Below are 6676 nucleotides of genomic sequence, written 5' to 3'. Positions count from 1 at the left end.
ATCCAGGGAAGATGCAGTTGCGGTTGGTGGGAGACATCCTGAAGCTAGCTAGCTAGCTGTTGTAGGCTACAATAACAGTACAGCAGGAGGAGCCATTCAGTGATCTGACGTAGATAGGGCGAAATGACGTAGATAGGGCATTTTTTGGCTCCGCCCATTAAAACCTGATCTGAAAACTGAAGAGAAACTTTTCTTCGGTCTAACTCCACATTTCAGTGCGAGTTTTAGCGCTTTGCACATGCTTTCAGGAACTCATTTCACAAGTATATAATGTACTTAGAAGCAAAACATGGAATTTACTTTACAGGATCTTTTATAGGCGACTGAAAAATAATGTTACATTTGGGAACATAGGACTCTGGGAACATGGGACCCTGGTGACATAGACAAGTTTCCCCCTCACTGACAATCCAGATTTCTTTGAGCTGATGCAAAGATAGCCACCGTGGCCTGCTGTAGACCTTGTTTGGCCTTATTCTGCTGAAACCTGCAATAAACCAATTCTCAATTTAGGAAAACAACTCCTGGTATTTAATTTGTGCCATTCTCATCATAACCAATGATGTATGGTAAACCACACAACTTATTTCCACTAACATTAGTTTCCTTTTTGTATTTGAAAATACACTCTCTTTTGGGTTTGATATCCTGTTCCTGCATGAATACTGTCAAACGTTTACTATTTAAATGGGACATTCACATTTGCTTGCATGAGAGGAAGACACTCCAAGAGACACCTAAATTGAAACATTTTTATTACTGGCATTCATTTTTATTATAACTGGAATCCAGCTCAACCTGCTGGTGAACTCACACCGCTCCCCCACACTCAGTCCCACCCTGGGCTTTGCATGTGGGACAGCTCTTTTTACAACAAAGACTTACTTCCATTCCTTCATCTCCTCTCAACTTCCTTGACAGTCATTATTGGCCTTCATGAATTTTTGACAAGTTTCAGAGGGTCATCAAAAGGATTATAATTAAATGATGATACATGTTATAAATTATCACTAACTTCACATTGTAATCTACCATCAACCAATTAGGCTATACATTTCATCTATGCTATTCAACCATGAGATAGAACACTGTCTTCTGAATGTCTGAATGTCTTCTCTTGCACCTGCTAGATGCTAGTGATCTTCAATCCAGGCGCTCCTACATTTAGTCATTTAGCAGACGCTCTTATCCAGAACGACTTACAGTAAGTACAGGGACATTCCCCCCGAGGCGAGTAGGGGGAAGGGCCTTGCCCAAGGACACAACGTCATTTGCACAGGCAGAATCGAACCGGCAACCTTCTGATTAATAGCCCGATCCCTAACCGCTCAGCCATCTGACCCCTTAGCACTTCATCTGGCTCCTCCCCTACTTCTGATGATCTTAAGCAGGTGATTGGAGGAATTGTGAATCAGAATGAGTTTTATTTGCCATGAAAGTTTGCACAGACAAGGAATTTGCTTTGGCAGGAAGGTGCAAACATTAAACATATAGGAATCAAAAAAAATTATATGAGGACTAACTATACTAAGGGTACATGACTAGCAATACTAAGTGGAATTAGATTAAAATAAACTATTAGATTAAAGATTGCAGCCGATCACCTTCTCAGCAGTGCAGATGATACGCTGCAGTCTGCTCTTGTCCTTGGCAGTGGCAGCAGTGTACCAGATGGTGATGGAGGAGGTGAGGATGAACTCAATGATGGCTGTGTAGAAGTGCACCATCATTGTCTTCGGCAGGTTGAATTTCTTCAGCTGCCGTAGGAAGTACATCCTCTGTTGTGCTTTTTTTGGGGGGGGGGGGGCTGATGTTCAGTTCCCACTTGAGGTCCTGGGAGAGGATGGTGCCCAGGAAGGAAGGACTCCACAGTGTTGACTGGGGAGTCGCACAGGGTGATGGGGGTGAGTGGGGCTGTATTCTTCCTGAAGTCCACAACCATCTCCAATGTCTTAACCCTCGTGCTGCCTTCGGGTCACATGACCCAAAGGTTCATAACGAACCATTGTTGTGTTTACCCAATTTTACCCAATACAAAAACAAATAAAAATAATTTTCTTTTAACCATTCCAATGTGGGGGGTCTGAGACAGCCCGACAGTTAAAAGAAAATGCTTCACTTTGTTTTTGTATGAGGTAAATTTGTCGCAATACGATGGTGGGTCACAATGACTGATGGGTCAGAATGACCCGAAGATAACACAAGGGTTAAGAGCATTGAGCTCTAAGTTGTTCTGGCTACACCAGGTCACCAGGTTGTCAGCTTCCCACCTGTAATCAGACTCGTCCCCGTCAGAGATGAACCCAATGAGGGTGGTGTCGTCGGCAAACTTCAGAAGTTTGACAGACGGATGACTGGAGGTGCAGCTGTTGGTGTACAGGGAGAAGAACAGAGGAGAAAGGACGCAGCCCTGAGGAGATCCGGTGCTGATGGACCGGGAGTCAGAGACTTGTGTTCCCAGCTTAACGCACTGCTTCCTGTCAGACAGGAAGTCTGTGATCCACCTGCAGGTGGAGTCGGGCACGTTCAGCTGGGAGAGCTTGTCCTGAAGCAGTGCGGGGATGATGGTGTTGAAGGCAGAGCTGAAGTCCACAACCAGGATCCTGGTATAGGATGCTGGGGAGTCCAGGTGCTGTAGGGTGAAGTGAAGGGCCATGTTAACTGCGTCGTCCACAGACCTGTTGGCTCTCTAGGCAAACTGCAGGGGGTCCAGTAGAGGGTCTGTGATGGATTTAAGGTGTGCCACCACCAGGCGCTCGAAAGACTTCATTACCACAGAGGTCAGGGCGACGGGTCTGTAGTCATTAAGTCCTGTTGGCCTTGGATTTTTGGGCACAGGGATGATGGTGGAGGACTTGAGACAGACTGGCACATGGCATGCGTCCAGGGAGGTGTTAAAGATGTAGGTGAACACCGGAGACAGCTGGTCAGCACAGTGCTTGAGGGTGGCAGGACAGACTAGACAGCTGCTTTGTGTGGGTTCTGCCTCTTGAAAAGTCTGTTAACTTCACCCTTGTGAATGGAGAGTGTCGTCACTGTGTTGAGAGGGGGGGGGGATGGGAGGGAAGGGATGGTTCAGAACAGACCAATTGTCTTTCAAATCGACAATATACCACCTTTGGTGAATGCAAGAATGTATAACCCTGTTCTGGGAGACCTACCTACCTGCAGGTTTTTGCTTGAACACTAATCCAACACACCTGTCTTTAATAATTTACTGGTTGAGCAGGTCGAACTACCATGTTGAATCACAGTCAAATAAGTGTGGTTAAAGCAAGAAACAATAGGCAGGTAGCTCTCCAGAAACAGGTTTGGAGACCCCTGGTTTAATGCATGAAGTCTGAAACTGAAGAAGAAACCTTTATTTGTCATGAGATTGTACACACGAGTGCAGGGAACGATGACACCAACACAAAAACCTGGTTGAGTGACCATCAATGCCATTTTTTCCCGTATTTTCCCATCCTGTTTGTCCTTTCTCCGAGGGAAGCCAGGAGCAGTGATCAGCCATATCAACCGAGGTTTAGAGGGGCCAAGTGCTCACCTCATGCATATGGGCTGAAGAGCAATCTGTTCTGCATGTTTTAGTTTTTTGCTGAGGAAACCCTTGTGAGCACAAAAAATATGCAAACTCCACACAGAAAGGCCCGAGAACTAGCCCACCTCAGTGCCGAACAGTTCCCCTCTAGGGAATTTAACACAGGATCTTCTTGCACCGTGCCACTACAAACTGCTTGTTCTCCCAAAACCAACTGTAGCATAATATGTTTTCATACAGTGTGGTTTACCTATATAACAGTTGTATCTTGCTGGTGTCAAATTATGTTGCACAAAACTAAATTGTCTTAAACAAACTTCTCAACTAATTCTATGTGAAGTTACTCCTTGTCAAATATGCAAATGGTAAATAAACACTTTCAAACACTTAATTCTCTAACACTCTTAATTTACATTTTGGAATTGTGCTGATATCATGATCTGATGTGTGTCCAGATTACTCAACATTAATAATTCCCCATAATTGGCTCATTAATTTAAGAAATGTCACCATTGTGTTTAGTAAATGTGTTTGTCTGAACACAGTGTCATCATAATCAACCTCCTACAAACACTGCAGAGTTCTCATAGCATTCTGGGAATCCATATACAACCTGATCTACTGCATTAGTGAAGCATACTGTCAGATTCTATAAATTACTGTTGCCACACCCAAACTATACCTGACCATTCTCCCTTCTGTCACTGTCACTCCTCACTTACCCAGACTGGGGAAAAGACAGGTAAGAAGATCTAATCTCTCTAACTTTCTCTGAAACTCTCTCTCTGGGTGAGTGTGTGTGTGTGAATCTGCAAATATATTGAACCAGTAGTATTTCATTAGTATTTCACTGTCAATAGTGACAAATTCAAATAGACAATCCAAAGTGCATTGAGAAAGTGAGAAAAAATAATTAATTAATAATAAAATTAATAAAAGTTTATCTAATTCATATTGTTAATGAACAATGCAACATTCCATGTAATTTACCAAATGTACCCATTTTCATTTTTTGGATTATAAAATATTAGCATGTTTTCATAGTCACTAATAAGTCTTTATTTCACAATCTTTATCATATTTGACAATGACAAATATTTGATTAACATTTTTATTTTCAAATTCCGAAGGGATGCATATGTGGAGCTGAAGGATTTAACAAACTTACAATGGAAGGCCCCCATACTTTAGTACGGGTTGTACTTCTCTCAACTGTCTGGATCTGTAAGTTTGATCATTTAAACCAAATCTAATCCAAACAGAACGCAGTATTGTATAATTTCTAAGTGATATTGAGGCATTGTCTGTCTTTTGAGGAGATAACTAATCAATAGGGAGAATCACTCCATGCTACATATACCAGAAAAACTGAGTGCAATGATGTATTGGTCGCCAACTTGTAGTTGAAAATATTCACAGTAGGAGTGAAAATTCCCTACCCAGGGAATACGTGGTAGTTTAAAATCTTTTACAGAATTTTTTCTTTTATTGACACAAATCATTAAAAAAATAAAAAGCACATTTAGTTGCACATTTACTAATGAAAGCAAGCCGCACTGAGCCATGGTCCAAGCCCAACAGAGACCTGGGGGGTATTCCAGAAAGCAGGTTTAGTGAAAACCTTGAGTTGGTTAACCCTGAAATGAGGCAAATTTTCCGTTCCAGAAAGAGAGGTAACGCAAACTGTGGGTCAGTGTCCATGGTAACTGACTCTGTGAACCTAACCTGCTCGCTAGCAGGTTTTCCATAACAAACTCTGCATTTATACCTATCCCCCTCCCACTGTCTGAGCCTGAGACAGTTGGCAGACATGGGATGTCCTTTCCTGGTTCAGCCGACCGATCTTAAACAAAATGTAATTCGCTTAGCTTTACGTCGGGAGAGGATTATAAAACCACGATTAGATGTGCTTTAATTCCCTGATGAATACCTAAGTTAATGTTAACGTTTTCCCTCACACTCCATTGTTTATTTTAGCAACATTCCCAGCCCTTACATCGCTACATGTTACACACCGTGGACATGCACTCAGAACCGACCAAATCATTTACATGTAATTTGTTCTTCTTCATTGCATACAAATATAAAGGCTATTGTTCCTACAATTAACAATGTTCACCTGTGACCTTACACCCTCCTGTAACTGGTTTTCCTGGTGCATACACAAGAGAGTTAAATTGCACACAGCCTAGTTCTAATCTAATTGGAGAGGGGGAGCCCCGGGGTGCATTAAAAAGCGTAATGACTGTCGGGACAAAGGATATCCTGAACCTCTCAGTCCTGTAGTGCAGCAATATAAGTTGCTTGCCACAATCTTGTGTCATTCTTGCCACATCCACTTACCCCAGGAGTTTATATCTACCACTAAATCCAAAATGTAGATATATAGATTGTTATCTTAAGTAATAATGTACAATAATTAAGTGATTTGTAAAGTTTGCACAAAGAATATATATTATCTACACAGTGAAATGTTTTAATCTTATTTAGAAATGTATCTTCCTGAAAATCGTGATTTTATCATCTGTTTTAAATCTTTTACCAGGTTGCATATCATCTTTGACATCTGCAGACGTGAGTTATTGCCTTTATTGTAATAACATTTAGAATTTATTAAACTACATTTCACTTTTTATATTTTCTTTAACAGCCAAGTTGTTTTTGTGTGTGGTTTTATTTGTTCATAATGCATGTGTCAATCTACAACTGTGTTTTAGGGTAATGTTACACTGGGTAAGTATTTTTTTAAGTATTTACTTTAAAACATTTGAAAGTAAACATTGCACAAAATGTTCATGTTTTTTTTAAGTATCTTTTATCATGGAACAGTACGGCTATCGATGTTAGAATAAAGAATATAAAAATTAATGACAATGCAACTATAATTATTGTTTCCTTCACCTGTAATGAATAACTATTTTATTGATAGGACCGGGTGGATTTGTGTCAGAGAACAGGTTAGTTTAAGGAATTCATAACAGTTATGAAATTGTAAGATGTTTGTCTACAGAAGTAGAAATAACCCAGTCTTAAAACCAACTGGCAGATCAGTTTGCAGTAAAAGGATTTTACTTCATTGATGATTTTGCATTTGTTTTGATTATATCAACCTATTGTACTGATTTGAAATCATATTTG

General features: G+C 40.8%; 1 long non-coding RNA gene across 1 annotated transcript; it reads left to right on the top strand.

Annotated features, from left to right (window-relative positions):
• The first annotated feature begins 4686 nt into the window (after nucleotides 1-4686).
• Nucleotides 4687-6301, top strand: LOC136936542 (uncharacterized). The gene is made up of 3 exons (XR_010875188.1): nucleotides 4687-4762; nucleotides 6084-6112; nucleotides 6256-6301. It is a non-coding gene; the product is annotated as an uncharacterized lncRNA (long non-coding RNA).
• Nucleotides 6302-6676: the final 375 nt, after the last annotated feature.

The sequence above is a fragment of the Osmerus mordax genome, chromosome 27 (assembly GCF_038355195.1).
Source record: "Osmerus mordax isolate fOsmMor3 chromosome 27, fOsmMor3.pri, whole genome shotgun sequence".
NCBI classification, from domain to species: domain Eukaryota; kingdom Metazoa; phylum Chordata; class Actinopteri; order Osmeriformes; family Osmeridae; genus Osmerus; species Osmerus mordax.
Note: the sequence above shows the minus strand (reverse complement) of the source record. Positions and strands in the feature narration are given on the sequence as shown.